Here is an 18,118-nt window from a genome sequence, read left to right on the forward strand (position 1 = left end):
AGAATACAAGTTTATCAAACTGTTTCCATCATTAGACTACGAGTTTATCGCCAATCTTCGATCGCCAATGTTTACTTAGTAACAGTGGCAATAAAAGAGTGTGATAAACTCGTAGTCTAATGCTGAAGTGTTTTTCCGATTCGACCGTGAATCGAAATTTTTGACACTGGCAGATTATATAACTGCTTTTATCGCAACAGGTGTTGATTAACAAGCATGATGAAAAATGAATGCTCATTGTAAAAGCACAGAGCAAAAGTCAAGGGTCAAAATTGTGTTTACTTGCAGTGTGCCTTGTTTCTGTTATTACTTGATAGTTTTACCTTCTTACCTACATAAGTTGGAACCTCTGTCTAACATTTAGAGAAGCAAATCTTTTCCGTTTTTGCCCCCCGAGCTTATCTGGTGCATATTATTTGCAACCCCCAGACGCACGTGCCATTTTTTACATTATGATTATTACTGCATAATTACACGTGCTATGAAACACTGGAGGGAGCGTAAAGTACTGGGAGGCAAAAACGGAAAAGATGCAAAGAAATATTCAGGTCAGTTGGATGCAAAGAAATATTCAGGTCAGTCGGATGCAAAGAAATATTCAGGTCAGTCGGGTCAGTTGGGCAAAGAAATATTCAGATCAGTTTGGGCACTTCTAACTGATCAATGGTTAGAAGTGCCCAAAAAATTGTAAGAAAAACAAGGAAAACCAGAAAATTTATTTAACAAAAAATGAAAAATCACCAAAGGAAGGAAAGGTTTGTCTAAATACAATGGAAAAAATGAGAATTTGATGAGCCAGCAAAAATCTGATCATGGCAAATAATTGTCTGTCTTGGTATTTCGAAAAGCGAAGTAAAGTAAATTGACAGGCGGGTAAAGTGAGCTTAAGTCTGATTATGGCTGCCAATCGTCGCAATGAATCTAATCATAGCTGATTTTTTCTGGGTGAGTCTGATTATCGCATCCTCGAAGAGAAGTTGCAAACGAGTAATACGTGAGAGCAAACGTAAAAACACCTAGAGCGTGATCACTGTTGATGGGTCTGGTCATTGCCGATCATAGTCCAGTTGGGTCCAATCATAGTAGTAATGTGTATATTGGTACCTCCGCAGCATAGAGCCGCGATACGGTACCAATATACACATTACTCTAATTCCCTTTATAGATCCACTACTCTATATTCACTTCTTTTATATTTAAAATCTATCATTTCTTGTCTCACGTAGTGCAAACCACTAGTGTCGAGTTAAGCTGGTAATTAACGGTTATCAGACGGATAGTTTGTTTTCTATCAGTGAAACTGCTTCGCAGATCCCCAATGACCCCAGTGGACGTCCCCAGATACTAGTATAGAACTTGTGAGACCGTGTAACAAGCACGTGAAACCAACTTGCAAAAATAACCTGAATAAAAAAACCTTTTATAAATTTTTAAATTTTTCTAATAATTTGCGAATCACGCTTTAAGAGCGAAATCGCCCCTATCGGAGTGATGCCCCAGTACAAAATCTCTATTTATCACGCTTAAAGAGTGATTTCCCTCTTTTTAATTAATTTTTGAAATTATCTAAATTTTTTAATATATTTTTTTTATTTTTCTATATTTTTCATTTTAAATTATCTATGCTCTTCAATAAATTTATATTCTCTTTTACTTTTTCTATATTGATTCCATTATTAATAAGAAATGATACAAAATTATAATATTTACACGAACAACTTTCCCCAATTTGGGTAAAAACAGATCTGGGAACCAGTTCCACTGATCTGGGAGCCAGCTTCGCTGACCTTTCAGTTAAATTTCTACTAAATCCTCTAGTTAATTCCACATCTGGATGTTGTTTCTATACATGAGCTCTTATTCCATCATATCTCACAACAAAAAGACAATATAGACAATTAACTTTAGCTGAAGTACAATTTCTAAAAGTATACTTACTCTCATCAAAATCAGTTAGTGGTTTTACAGAATTACATTTATTACAACTTCTAGTTAAGACTTTGGTGTTAAAGTTAGAGTTAGAGTTAGAGTTAGAGTTAAGGCTAGAGTTAGAGTTAGAGTTTTGGTTAGAGTTAGAGTTAATGCTAGAGTTAGAGTTAGAGTTAGAGTTATAGTTGGAGTTAGAGTTAATGCTAGAGTTAGAGTTAGAGTTAGAGTTAGAGTTATAGTTAATGCTAGAGTTAGAGTTAATGCTAGAATTAGAGTTAGAACTAGAGCTAGAGTTAGAGTAAGAGCTAGAGTTAGGGTTAGAGTTAGAGTTAATACTAGAGCTAGAGTTATATCCAGATTCATCTTTAAAAGAACAAACAGTTTTCATACAAATACCACTTAATGTTTTATCACCACATGCAGATTTGATAATTTTATCTTCATGATATATTGAGTAATGAAAAGCTAAATTAAAAGGGAGTCCACATTTATGTTTACACTCCAAACATTTTACAACGATTTATAATTGGTCAAATTTCAATTATACCCAACATATTTAGCCAAGATTTCAAATACATCTTTAGTATTATCGGTAGACGAGACACACTCTGTTAGATATTTCTTCCACGTTGCATTGAGTGTAATAGTTTTATATCTTCTATCTAAAATTACTTCAAGGTCTAATTCCGTTTTATCTCTAACAAAATTTATAATTTCTTCTCTAAATTCTTCATTATTTCCATATAGTCTGTTTAAATACCTTCGTCCCTCTTTATTTAAAATTTCAATCTCTTTATTTATATCTTGTAGCTTTTCGATAAACTGTTTTCTTTGCTCTTCTTCTCCGCTTCCAAATTTAACCAATGAACTTGCTCTATTCATTATACTACTTGCACTCGTTGCCCTTTGTCCAGCAGTTTTTACTGTTGTATCAGGACTCATATAATTATATATCACAAAACATGTACCTATAATTCCTAAAATAATTGATGCTAACTTAAAACCATCAGCTTTAACCATTTTTTGTGTTAAAACATCGTTCTGTATTTTAATACCTTTCAATTTAAGAAGTTTATTAAAATAGAACTGATAATTATCATGATTAATAGTATTTCTATCTGTAGCGTAGCATTTATCATGAGTGGTTTCATATATGCTATAAGTTTATTTCTATCTTCACTTTCTAATTTATCTTTTAAACTAAGAGCTTTTAAATCAAGGAAACCAACTCTCGAGTCATATATCATAGTTCTATTCTTATCAATAATAATAAAAGTATTCTCTTTTCTATTACATTTAAAAATACCATAACGAAGTTCATCTGATATTCCATCTGTACAATTTTAATAGTTACTATTTAACTCACTAATTATTTTATTGAAGTTATATTCACATTTATATATTTCATTAAAATTTTTGAATAAATCAGCTCCATTATAAGTTGTTAAAAAAATAGTATCAGAACTCATTCTTGCTGTATTAATTATTTGAGCTGGTTTATGACACATTAAAATCATTTGAATATTATAATGTCTTCCTTCTGTGAAATAATAAGCTTTTTCCTTATTGAACTTATCAACCATATCATCAATTACTATTACACTATCTTTGAACTTAGACTTACTTTCTGATGTGATCATATTTTTATCGCATGTATTAAATCCAATATAAAACTCACCAAACTCAGGATATCCAATCTTTATCATCTTTACATACTGTGATTATATTTTTAGCTTGATCTTGGTCTTGGTGTTGGTTTTGGTTTTCGTTTTGGTTTTGATCGTTGTAACCGCTTCGCGGATCTAAGTAAAACTTTAAGTATTGTCTAATAAAATATGTTTTGCCTGTACCAGTTCCACCATAAACAATTGTATGCAATTTTGACTTTTCATATTCAAATCTAACCAGACTCCTATTCATAAATCCACCAAAGCTTTCTTCTAGTTTTGTTTCTTTACTTGCTATTGAATCATATATTATATAACAAATTCCAATTAAGAAAAGAAAAATTATAACTGCGCTGCTTGTCTCCATTTTATACCTAATAAAAATGCTTATCCTAACTTTTGAGGAATTCAATATTAAATTTAATATTGATAATAATGTTATGAGTGAGATCAGAATAAAAGATATAGGAAAAGATATAAGTCTAACACCAAATGAATTAGTAATGAGAGATCAAAGTCCTAAAACAATCTGTGAACCTAACTCCAACATTATTGTAAATTTACAACCAACCGATGTTACCCAATGGGTTTTAATCAAAAGAAGAGAAAGTGGTCCAACCTATTACTTTGATAACTTTGGTGTTGAGACCCCACCATTATTTTTAGAAGAATATTTTGATCTAGGCTCTAATGAGAGAATACAACAATATGATGAATCTTATTGTGGAGCTTATTGTTTATATATGATCTATCTTAATGATAGAGGATTTTGAATTAACAATGCTGTGAACATTCTAGTTAATCAATGTAAATATCCAGGAATATATAATGAGTGTTTTTATTTCAGTTGTAATGTTAGTGTTAATGATAATGTTAATGATAATGTTATTAATATTGTTAATGATAATGATAATGCTAATGTTAATGTTAATGATAATGATAATGTTAATGATAATGTTAATGATAATGATAATGTTAATGTTAAGGATAATGATAATGTTAATGATAATGTTAATGATAATGATAATGATAATGATAATGTTAGTGATAATGATAATGATAATGTTAATGATAATGATAATGATAATGTTAATGATAAAGATAATGATATTGATAAAGATAACATTTTATATATCTATTTGGTGAAAAACATCAAAGGGGTAAATCTAACAACAAAGAATATCCGCGAAGACTCCGTCTGTGGTAAACCAAGCAGTTACACTGATCTTAATAACAATATATCTGTAAATATAAATGAAGATCTACAATCATGGCTAAATGATGAAAATATAATAACAGAAGCTACACTCCCAGAGAACTTTAGATGTATAATATCTGGTTCTAGTGAACGCGGCAAGACATTGTTTTTAAAAGAACTAATTCTGGTTAGAATATACTTTGATAAGCTATACATTATTGGTCCTACTGGTGATCAATATGAAGGTGTAGATAGAATAAACGATAAAGCAGATGTTGAGTTTGTTAAAGATATAAAGGTTAAAAAGGTTTACCCTCTCCCGATCAGCTACCCAAAGACCTAAAGAAACTTATGATATTAGATGATGTTAGAGCCAAAGAACCAGTTATTAATGAATACTTTTGTAGGGGTAGACATAATAATTGCAATATGATTTATCTTAACCAAAATCTATTCAAAATAGATAGACAGAGTGTTAGAGAGAACTCTAATCTATTTATTTTATTTGAACAAAGAGGTAAAGTCCTCATATCAATATATCAAGATTTCTTTATAATGTTGAACTTAGTTATTATGATTTTGCTAATATATGTAATAAGGTAAGGAAAGAGCCATATAATTATATTTTCATTGATATAACTAAAAATAAAAATATCAATGGTAAACTAAGAATTAATTGGGATCGGAGAGTTTTGTAGTTTAGTCTGAGTTTAAGTTTTTATCTAGACTGGATGCAAAGTAAAACTCAATACATCACCATTAATGTCTATAGGTCTCCCATACTTATCTTTAATATGAAACTCTATATATTCTATTCTATCTTTTGTTACATTTTGATATAGTATATTAGTACGAATTTTAATTATCATATAACCGGGTGGTTCAGTTAAATTAAATGTACATAATATATTTCTATCTTTACCATTATCTATAGCTCCAGATATAATATTGCAATGAATGTTAATGGTATTGCAACCCATTATATCAATAATTTTTCTTTGTAGTATACCTACCTCTTAAATATAATTGTTAATCAAATCCTAGTAATGATGCTACCAAGTTTTCTACATCAAAATTAATATCAGCTTGTAATACTTCCATTTTACATTTCATTGTATTTTTATATAGGTGTATTAAAACATTATTATTTGTTCCTTGTTTTATTATATCTGCCATATCAGTTAACTCGTATGACCCTGATGATATAATAAATAGCTTGGCTGCATCTACCTGATAGAAAGCTTGTGGATTAGTCTATTTAAACTTGTTATTTGTTTCAGTTATATTAAACATTGAATTGTAAGCAGATAATCTTTTTAAACCCATTTTTGTTGTGTTAAGTATAGGGTTATTAAAATGAAATCGTTCATTTGGTTTTATCCTTCTTAAGTTAAATGTATGTTCATCTTTAGTTTTAGTTAATACTTTAGTTATCTTTTGTAGCTCCCATAACATTAACCAAGTTGCACCTCCGGTGATTAAATAGTCTGCCATTTTTTATCTCATAAAAATGGTCTTCACATTGGATACAACTTATGGTTATAGTAATGATATACACAAAAGTAAGATTATAAGATATAAACCTAATAATCTAGCAACAATGAATACGGTTAATACTAATATTAATATAATTCTCAATAGAGAAGAGAATCATTTAAATTTGCGTGATCCATATCTAGAGATGGAGTTTGTTGTATCAGATGATGCTGGTGATGTATTTGCTAATAATGCTAATATCAGATTAGTTAATTATGGTATGGTGGCATTGTTTAGTTCAGATAAACTTGAAACTAGTGGTGATAGAACTATTGAATATATACATCATTGTCATCCTAATCTATTGATGTATAAGTTATTAACCAGTAGTGATAATGAATATGAGAGTGGTTTTGTTAGAGATCAAGGCAATAGAGATAGTAAACTTAAAAGTGACCATTTTGCTGCAAAAAGAGGTCATATGTATATGATGATTAGGATGAGTGACCTATTTGGTTTTGTAAATGATTTAGAAAAGATTATATATGGTTTAGGATTTAAACTAATGTTAAAAAGAAATAATAATTATAGAGCTCTATTTAGAGTTATTGCTGATGCTGATGCAGTGGCTAATGATGCTAATATAGATATCAGAGATATACCGTGGTGTGTGCCTAGTATTGATCCTAGTAATGACAATAGAATTTTTGTGCAAAAGGGTTTAAGTAAAACAGAATAATGTACACTTTAGTTATTATGAAAAAAAGACATTATATAAGAATGTACCCAATGCTACTAACTTCTTTTTTGATCTAGGTATGAAAAGTGGTATGGAAAGACCACAATATATATTAGTTGGTTTTGAAAATAATAATGTTAATGAACAAACTCATGATGCAAGTACATTTGATATAATGAATGTTACTGAGTGTTATTGTAAGATTGGTTATGAGTTTTATCCCGAGGATAGAATGAATATTAATTATGGTACCAATAATTATAACGAGGTTTTTAAAAAGATTTTTAGCTTTAATAAAGATCATAATGGGCTACCACATAATATAAAACCATATACAAATCATAGAACATTCAAAAGTAGTTATAGAATATATGTATTTGATACTGGATATCAAAATGATCATATAGGACCACAACCAATACAACTTAATCTTAAAATTAGTGCTGCTGTTGCAGATGCTATTTGTCAAGCATTGGTATTAACTAGAAAGGTTATTAGTGTTAATAGTGATGGTATTAGCTGGTTGATATAATCTCTTAATTATAGTCATTGTTATAGTTATAGTCATAGTTATGGTGAAACATGTGCGAAGCGCCATAGCTCTAAACTATTTCCTACTAGACTTAACAAAGCCCCTAGCATAAATGATATCTAATTTCTCTTTGTTCTCTAGAGATAAAATTTTTGCTTCATGCTTTGTCTTGGGCTTAGCTTTAGGTTTCTCTTTGTTCATAACAACAAAAGGATTATACTTTTTAACTTCCATTATTTTTTATATATAGAAATGAGTCTTTCAAATAAGTTCAAAACTAATTCATATTGCAATGATTGTAGACATTATAGTGATACTAATAACATAAGAGGTTTTCTTAATTCAAAAGGTACTAAAATGTTAAAAGGTAATTGTGTTAAATGTAAAGAAATAAGTCAATGAATGTCAGTGACGCAACAATAGAAGCAGATGCATTGAAAGATTTCTTTAAGTGTTGGTAGAGCTACGGTTAACTTTGGAAAGAAGGTTGCTAATAATCCAGTAAGAGCATTAGAAATAGCAAGTAGAATAGGAAGTGCAGCTGCATCTAGAAACTCTAGTGTAGCTGAATCTAGAGCTGCTTTATCAGCCATACCTGATTTACTTAAATTTTCAACTACTGATAATTTTCAACTACTGATAAAACAAAAGATAATTTAGTTATGGCTAAGGCTAAGGTTAAGACTAATACTATAATTTCAATTATAGCTTTAATCTTACCGATAAATATTAGTACTAAAATTATTGTTACTAAAAACATTGTTATTACTAAGCACTAATAGCTTTAATCTAAAAAAACACTTAACTTATTCTTCTTATATTCTTCATATACCTTGACTAATTCATTATATTCATCATTATCTATTTTATTATCATTCATTGATTTAGTATATAGTTTATTAACTTGTCGCTAAACTGTTTTCTTAAAATAAACATTTGTGAATACTTCATATTTCCTTCATATTTTTATTTCCTTTTTTAGTATTAATCGTTCTTTTTAATGAACCACAAACAGTTGCTGTTGGTATAGAAGAAGGTAATCCTATACCTGTTAATGCAAATGATGTTGTTGTTGCCGTTGTTGCAATTGATGATAATAGTATTTCTCTTATCTCAGCTTCGTTAATAGACTTTTTATATCTACTTAACTTCTTAGTATAGTTATTAGTTTCAGTTTCATAATAATTTCTAATATCTTTTATTATGTTAATAATATTATTGAATTCATTATTGGCTTGAATCTTTTCATTTATTAATCGTTCTGATACTGATGACAAATCTGGATATAGTAATCTCTCACTCGGTGCTGTTGGATTGGTCATGGACTCCGTCATAGCTTTGCTTATTTTCATTAGTAATATTTCTTTCTATTTGTTTCATTATATCTTCTTGTTTAAAACCATAATGCATCTCAAGTCTTGCTTGCTCTTTATTATCAACTAACGTACTTCGTAAAAATATAGCAATTATATATTGTACTATAACTTTTCTAAGAGATTCATTGTATTTTTTTATTCCTCTTAGACCGTTAGTAAACATATCATCCAAATGTATGTTAGTAATATTTTGATTAAACTTATTATTATCAAATTCTTGTTTTAATTGATTATATTTAGAGATAGTATCAGCAGCAACTTTGTTACAAAAGTAAACAGTATTTGTGACTTCTTTTGATGATTCAATAAACTCATCAATTAGTTCATCATTAACCCGTGTTTATTTTAGTTGTAATGTTTTAGTTGTGACTTTATCAAATTCACTTTTTCTTAGCTCAGTTATGTTTTTACTTAAAATATCTATTTTATTAGTAGAAGATAATAAGTTTTTGTCACAATACTCTTTATTAACAACATATTTTTCATATATTGGTGGATGAACATTTGTTACTTTATAGGTATCCTTCATATCAATATTATCATTATCTTCTAGGAATAACCCACGAGCCTCACTTAGTGTTAAGTTGTTTGTTGATGTTGATGTTGAATGTGTTTAGCTTGATTGAATCTGTTTCTTGTCATTATTTATATTAATAAATATTTCTAATGATTCTAAAACTTTATTATTAGATTCAACGTCAAACTCGGATTTTAATAGTTCCTGTTCATAGTATTTACCATCTAGTATCTCATCATTCATGTCTTCTATCTTATATGTTAGTGGTTGTGTGTTCAAAACTTCATTAACTTTAAATAGTTCTCTATTCCAATTAGAAATGTAACCTTTAGAAAAGATATTACGTTTCTTTGCATTTCTAATATAATCACCAACTTTAAATTTTGGTTCAATCATTGTAGACTGCGAAGCAGGTTCCTCGATATATCTAACTTTATCAGGATTATTAGAAGCATCAACTGGTGTTATATTAAATATTGAATGAATGTTATTGTTGTATGTTATGACTGCATCATTTAGTATTTTTACCCAATTACCATCACCATTGATGAGCATTGATTTTTTAATTATGTGTAATAATGTTCTATTAAATCTCTCTATAATCACAGCCTTTAAATCACTATAAGTAGAATATAGTTTTGTTTCATATTTTTTAAGTAAACATTTAAATGTTTTATTGTAAAACTCATTAGCTCTATCTACCCATAACTTTTCTGGTTTTCGACTTTCAGAGCCACCCTGTGGATGTTCACTTAATACTATTTTAAAACCATTAGTTATGGAAAAACCAGATTTATTTTGTAATTGAATAGCCCATGCATATTTTGTGAATGTATCTATAACAGTTAATATAAACTTATAATTATTATTGTATTTACTTAGAGATGACTTATCAATTAAATCAGCTGACCATGTTTCATCTTTATATAATGGTATTATTCTTTCTCTTCTGAGCTTTGTTAATTGAGGACTGAATACTTTTTTAGCTAATAGTTGTTGTTGTTGTTGTTGTTGTTGTTTTTCCATCATTATTTATTTACCATAGTTAAAAAAAATTATCTAGTTGCTCTTGAATAATAATATTCATAGATATATCATGACTAGCTTTTGTTTCCAGTATTAATATTTCTAGTCTTTTTACTAAATTATTTGGGTTAGGGTTGCTATTTAAACCCCTGCCAAATACATCATCATTTACCCCCATTATAGGTTTTATTGTTCTATATCTAGCGCTTTTCTTATCCCCTTTCCCTATATCATATCTAATATCCTTTAAAAACTTTTTAATTTTGTTTTCATCTGCCTCAATATTATCATCATATGTTACATTTGATTTATTAAGAAAATTAATAAATCCATCTGAAAATTCATACATATTGTCCTCAACTTAAAATTCGCCCTGCTCTAGGGTTATATCGACATCATTCATTTTATATCTTCTAGTAGGCAAATCTACAAGATTTAATTTTAATTGAGGATTAGTTTGAGCCCCCATGTCATGAAGAAGTTTGGCTGTTTTTGTATCAACATAAACTGGTGATATATCTTGAGTTTCCTCCACGGCTTCATTGGACAAATCGGGCTTCATTAATGCCCTGTTTCGAGTTTGCTCTATCATCTTAGTTTGTTTATCTAACTCTTGATTTTGCCAATCAATTGCTCTTAATGTTTATTCACCTAATGCTAGATTCCGTTCAGTGTTTGCATTTAGTGTTCTAGTCAAAGGATCAAATAACTCTTCTATGTCTCCATAATATTCTTATTGTTTTAATTTATCTTCTAATCTATTTCTTCTGCTGACTGTTTAATTCTATAAGTTTATCTAGCTTAGCCATTTTTATAATTAAATAACCAGGGAGGAAACGAAGTCTTTGGTTGGTGAGTCAAAGGCTTAGCCCATTCCCAAACTTCTTGGTTTACCATAGATAAATCTTTATATAAGGAATAAAAATAACATTTTATTGTACTAAACTTCAGAATGAAATTCTGATCTGATTAGACCTCAATCAGAGGGAATTGCTTCGCAGATAGGGCTTCGCCCATGTTTCACTATCGGTGAATTTGCAAAACAACTCCGTTGAACCGCTTCGTGAATATCATATTTCAATACATGTTCTCTAAATCTTTCTTTAGTATGATCAAATCTAAATTTATGAAGGTGGACAAATAATCTACATCTAAAACATTTAAGTCTATAGTATGAAATATGTTTTTCTATCTTACACAAGTTAAATATTGATTAAGATCATTATAATGCTTACTCATATGAGAGTGACTATCTCTATATGGTATAATTTCATTACATATGAAACATAAATAAGGTTTACTTTCGCACTCATCAGAACTCCAACACCAGGTTTTATCTCCACATTTATTACACTTAGTACTCATTTTTATAATGTGAATATATATATATATATATATATATATATATATATATATATGTATGTATATATATATATATATATATATATATATATATATATGAATATATATATATATATATATATATATACATATATATATATATATATATATATATATATATATATATATATATATATACATACATATATATATATATATATATATATATATATATATATATATATATATAAGTATATTATTTCAAAATTTGCACTATAAAAAATGAGTTTTCAAGGTCCTAACGGAAATGTTCAATCTGGGAATAAACGAGTCCAATCTCATGGACAAGTCAAATTTGGCGGTGGACAACCTCAATCTATTTCTACTAGCATGGCAGTCCAAATGTTAAAAAAAACAAACCAAGGGAAGAAATCAAACCGGTAGATAAAGAAAGACGAAAGGTAGAATTAAAAAAAATATTTAGACTCAATCAGAAGGTTTAATCGAATAAATGAAGAAATAAAAGAGTCGCATGATGAACAGGTTACACAATTAAAAGAACAAAAAGAAGATATGCGTGAGTCATTGCGAAAGGTTGAAGCAAAATATAATCCAGATTTAGATCAAACTAAAGATAGAGAATCATCTAAAGACTTAGATCAATCTAAAAATTCAGATTCAGATAGACAATCATCTTCATCTGATGATTTTGTCTATGTCCAGAAGCCTAAAACAAATAAGTTTAAATGTGAAGCTTGCAATCAAGAGTTAACTCAAAAGAAGTATTATAGGCATAATCAATCACTTAAATATAAAAAAAATGAGCGATTATTTAATAGAAATAAAATTATTGAGAGTGCTAATGAAGATGGAATAAAAGTTACTAATGAAGATATAGAACAAAAGATAGATAATCAGTATCCTGAACTAGAGGGAATAAGGTATTGTGATAGTTGTGATATGTATCTGGATAATAATACTGAACATGCTAAACATATGGACACATTAAAAACATAGGAAAATTGTAAGATTAGTTAATGGGGAAATAATAAAGAATGGGAGTAAGTTTAAATGTGTAACATGCAAGTCTATTCTAAGCCAATATAGTGTGGATCAACAATTGAAAACAAAATTGCATCTGGATAATGTTAATCCGCGAAGTGGTTTCACCGATGGTAAAGATAAGGATATAACTGAAGATAGTACTATATGTAAAGATAATTCACGATATTGCAATATATTTAATACTAGTTATAACAATACAAATGAACCAATGAATCAGATGAACATAAAGAAAATGTTAATCGGAAAAAAACTTGTTGATGGGAAGTGGTGAGATAAAGTTATTGAGTTAGGATTAGATCATAATATGAAGTTCATTCAAATTATGATAACAACTAGTAATTATAAAGATATAATTCTTGAATTTATTAGAGGCAATGTATAACATACATCCACATATCAAGTTTAACACCTTTGGTTTAGTTAGGTATACAAAAAACTAAAGATGATAAGTTAGAACAAAACGAATTCACATTTAGACTAATGACTAGACAATATAATTGTCCTCATGACTTGGATATGTTGAACAGTGAACTAGAAACTAGAATGCAAGAACAAGAGATTAATCAATCTGGTTGGAGCATGCAAAGATTTGTTAAAAGAAAAATGTATATACATAGGTTTTATCTACTGGTGGCTGTACTACTGAGTTACCATTCACGTCTTGATATATACTTATTATACATAATACTGATAATAAATGTTTATTGTGGTGTTTAATTGCTCATCTACATCCTGCATCACATGATTCAAATAGAGTCAGTAAATATAATAAACCAGAGTATATTAATGAGATAAAATTACCAAAGCTTCCACCTCCATATGATTATCATCACTTAAAGAACATACAAGAACTAAATATAGATAAAATATTAATTAACGTGTTTAATCTAAATAAAAATAAAACTATTAATCCTGTATTAATCAATCACTATGACCGTAAAAGATGTAGTATATTATACTGGGATAATCATTACTCCCTATGTAAAGATGTATCATTCTTTGTAAGAAAATAGTCTAATCATAAATGTTATCCATGTCTAAAATGTTGTGTATCATTTCTAACTGAACATGCATTAAATAAACTTTTGGATTTTTGTAATACACAGAAACATGTGGGAAGAAGAACATTCCATAAAGATGAATATCTAAAGTTTGATAAGTTCCATTATAAAAACAGAGTACCATTTGCTATGTATTATGATTTTGAATGTATAATAAAAGATGGAAAACATGTTCCTATTGCTTGAGGTTTATATATAAAAAGTGACTATCCTGATATATTAGAAGATAGGTATGAAAGTTATTCCGGTGAAGATATAGTTGATTGGTTTATAAATAGAGTAAATTATTATAACAAATTATTTAAAGTTATATATTCGAAAGTTATGTCTTTGAAAATAATATTCCACTTAATGAAGTTTTTATATTATTTGAAGTTATATTCTTGAAAGTTATATATTTGAAATTAATATTCCCCTTAATGAAGATACTATTACTCCACTTACTACTGAGTGTTTCTATTGTAGAGAGATTTTGGGTAATGACATTTTTAGAGATCATGATCATCTAAATGGTAAATTTAGAGGTTATGCTCACAATAAATGTAACCTCCAAGCTAAGAATACATTCGTACCAATATAAGCATTTAATTCTACTAATTATGATAATCACTTAATTATAAACTAACTAGCAAAGAAGATTAGACTTAAAGTATTAACTAAAACTGATGAGAAATATATTAGTATTGATATGGGTTATGCAAAAGCATTAGATATGTTTAGGTTCTTCCATTCACTTAGCTTAGATACTATAAGTAAAACATTGAGTGATAAAGAGTGTGTAAATTTAAACAAATTTGGGTTAGAGAGACGTAAAGGTATATTCCCATATGAATGGTTAGATAGTATAGATAAACTACATGAAACAACATTACAACCTAAGGAAGCATTCTATTCTAAGTTGAAACAAAGTGGCATTACAGATAAAGAAAATAAGCAAGCAATAGATTGTTGGAATAATACTGGATGTAAATCAATAAAAAGCTATATGATGCTATATCTTAAAACAGTTGCATTATTATCGGTAGATGTATTTGAAAGGTTAAAAGATAAGTGTTTAGAATATTATGAAATATATCCTTGTTATACATATTCTACTCCTGGATTATTTTGGTTATGTGGACTGAATTATACTAATGTTATACTTAAATTTTAAAAAGAAAATACAGTTAATATTTATGATACATTACAACAAGGTATTAGAGGTGGGTTAGCTTCAGTATTAGGTGATTGTCATGTAAAATGTAAAAATAAAGAAATAGATGTTTAGTATACTGGGAAAAAGAAATATCTAAAATACTTAGACTTCAACTCATTATACGCTTCTGCTATGGTTCAAGTTTTACCTACGGGTGAGATCAAAGTATATGACGGCAATGATTATACACAATCTAGTTCCGCAAAAAGTTATTTCTACACCATTGATGTAAAGTATAATGATGAGTTGAAACAAAAGACAAAGAAATATCCATTCTTTCCAGAAAAGACAAAGGCTAACATTGATCAGTTTACAGACTACAGACTATCAAAATAAAAATAAAAAGAAAGGCTACAAACCAAACGAGAAGTCAATGTTAAAGTTAACAGATAAGGTAGATTATGTAATTGATGGAGATATGATAGATTGGTATTTAGCCAGTGGTTTGAAATTGGAAGATATTACAATAATGCAAAAGTTAGATTATAGTAAGAGTGAGTGGTTAAAGCCTTATATAGAGTTTAATATTCAGAGAAGAAACGAAGATAAAGCTAAGGGTGATAAATTTGGAGATGTATTCTTTAAACTGATGAATAATGCCTTTAATGGAAAAACAATAGAAAATGTTTACAATAGACAAGATGTAGAGTTAGTTAATGAAGTAGATAGATATATTAAATTAGTAGAAAATATTAGTTTTAAATATGCTGTAGAGTTTGATGATGATCTAGTGGCTGTACATAAAACAAGAAGTAATGTTAAGTTAGATAAGTTTAATTATATTGGTTTTGTTATATTAGAAAAAGCTAAACTTTTTATGTATAAAGCTATATATGATTATTTTGAGAAAAACTAGATGGTAGTTATCATTATACAGATACTGATGGTATATTTATAAACATAAATGTTCCTTCAGATAGTAATATAGAAACTGAAATGAATAAGATAAAAGATATTTTACATAATAATGAGTTAGGTAAGATGAAGGATGAATTATCTAATGATGCTATTATAGAAGCGTGCTTCCTTAAAGCTAAAGCATATTGTTATAATACAGTTAAAGGAGAAGATGAGAAAAAGTTAAAAGGTATAACCGAAGCTACTATTAGAAACCAAATTACTAATGAAGACTATAAAAACGCTATATATGAAGCTAAAAATATATATGTTACAAATTTTACTATTGATAGCAATAAACACCATTTAAAAACAAAAGAACAATATAAAAAAAGCTAGTTATCCATTTGATGATAAAGGTACTGAAAGTTGTAATGGTGAATTTAGATTTTACAATTAATTTTTATATAAATATTAGCAAAATTTAAAGTTTATAAAAGAGTTAAGCTGGTTTTTTTATTCAGGTTACACTGAAAAACACTGATCACTGTGTTTCCACCGATCTCAGTGTTTTTGACTGTGCTCTTTTTGTTCAAGTTATCCACGAAGTGGTTACATAGATCCACGAAGCGGTTACACCAATTTTCGCAGTTTGATTTTACGTGCTTGTTACACGGTCTCACTAGTTATACTGGAAAACACTGATCACTGTGTTTCCACCGATTTCAGTGTGTTTGACTGTATACCCATCACAGTGTGTCCCATATACAGTCTCACAGCAGGGATCATCCTTTTTAAGAACTGTGATTTTGGTTTTTTTTACCTCACTTAGTTTTCTAGCAATTCATCAAATCGGGGGACGTTCACTGGAGATAGTGAGGAAGGAACCCCAATCCTTCCGTTTGCTAAAGCAACTTAACTAGAGTCGATGATTTAACCACTACGCCAAGTGAGACAGAAAGCTTTAGTTTTAGATTGATTAAATTTTGATTGGGGGGATTTATAAATTTTTTTATTATTTTAATATTTCTTTCAATTTTTGTGAATATAGAGTAGTGGATATATAAAGGGAATTAGAGTAATGTGTATATTGGTAACATATCGCGGTTCTATGCTGCGGAGGTACCAATATACAGAATACTCATAGTCCAGTTGGGTCCCATAAAGATTGCTTGGTTCCAAGCAATCGTTTAAAACACTCCTGCCATGCAAAAGAGCACCGAAAGGCTGATATCTGCTGGTTATTTTTTGCTGTTTATTTAACCATTGAATTTTTTTTGCTATAGCGGGTACCGTAAGTTTGAAACAAGCAAACGTTTCACAAAGATAACACTGAAAAGAGTTCAATTTTTTGTTTTCATATTATAAGTACATTTATGTTTCAATTTATATGTAGAAAAGAAATCAGATTAAAAAGAAGCTAATCAGGAAAACTGTGGCTTTCAAATGGCCGCATTGCTTCTCGGTTTCATAAATTTAAGTTTTCCTATCGTTTGATTGATTTTTTCAACTTCTTCATATCACAGAAGATAACTAAATTTCAAAGTTTCATAATTAACAAAATCAACTATTTTAGGGATGAAACTTAAAGCTGTTCTGCTTGTCGCGATTTCGGGGATGTCCCAGTTTGTGTTCAGTCATAACTGCGGCAGAGGTCAGAAAAGACTGGAATGCCAACAACTAAACAAAATCATCAACCATAATTGCATGAAGGTTGGAAATAGTAAACTGATGGCTCTAAGTAAATGCCTGATTGAAGAAGTAAATCTGGAGTCAGCAACAGAATGCATCTATAAAATTTGTTCCGAAACAAGCAAAAGGATGGCAAGTTTTATTCGATCCTTCAAAAGGCCGCAAAAAATGACAATCCACCACACTGGGCAATCCAAAACGAACAAAGTTCTGGGATCACACCGAGGAATTGATTTTCACTGATTTAATTTAGGTGACTTCTTTATGCCTTTACCTACTTCATTAAAAGGAATTTGCGCGCCTCGGTATCTTACTTTAATAATCGTTTTAATAATCTTACTTTAATAATAAAAGTTTTCTTAAATTTAACGGTTCAATTTTTTGGTCTAAACTTTTTGAGTTGTATGGAATGGACTTGATAGAAAAGATTTTCAAATAAAAAAGAAAGAATGTTTATCATCATTTAG

At 28.9% G+C, this 18,118-nt stretch overlaps 1 long non-coding RNA gene across 1 annotated transcript; it reads left to right on the forward strand.

Moving 5' to 3' along the window:
• The first annotated feature begins 252 nt into the window (after positions 1 to 252).
• Positions 253 to 17,874, forward strand: LOC142356740 (uncharacterized). The gene is made up of 3 exons (XR_012761479.1): positions 253 to 368; positions 549 to 602; positions 17,536 to 17,874. It is a non-coding gene; the product is annotated as an uncharacterized LOC142356740 (long non-coding RNA).
• Positions 17,875 to 18,118: the final 244 nt, after the last annotated feature.

Source organism: Convolutriloba macropyga, unplaced genomic scaffold, assembly GCF_964194025.1.
Source record: "Convolutriloba macropyga unplaced genomic scaffold, txConMacr16.3 SCAFFOLD_2555, whole genome shotgun sequence".
In the NCBI taxonomy this organism is placed as follows: Eukaryota; Metazoa; Xenacoelomorpha; order Acoela; family Convolutidae; genus Convolutriloba; species Convolutriloba macropyga.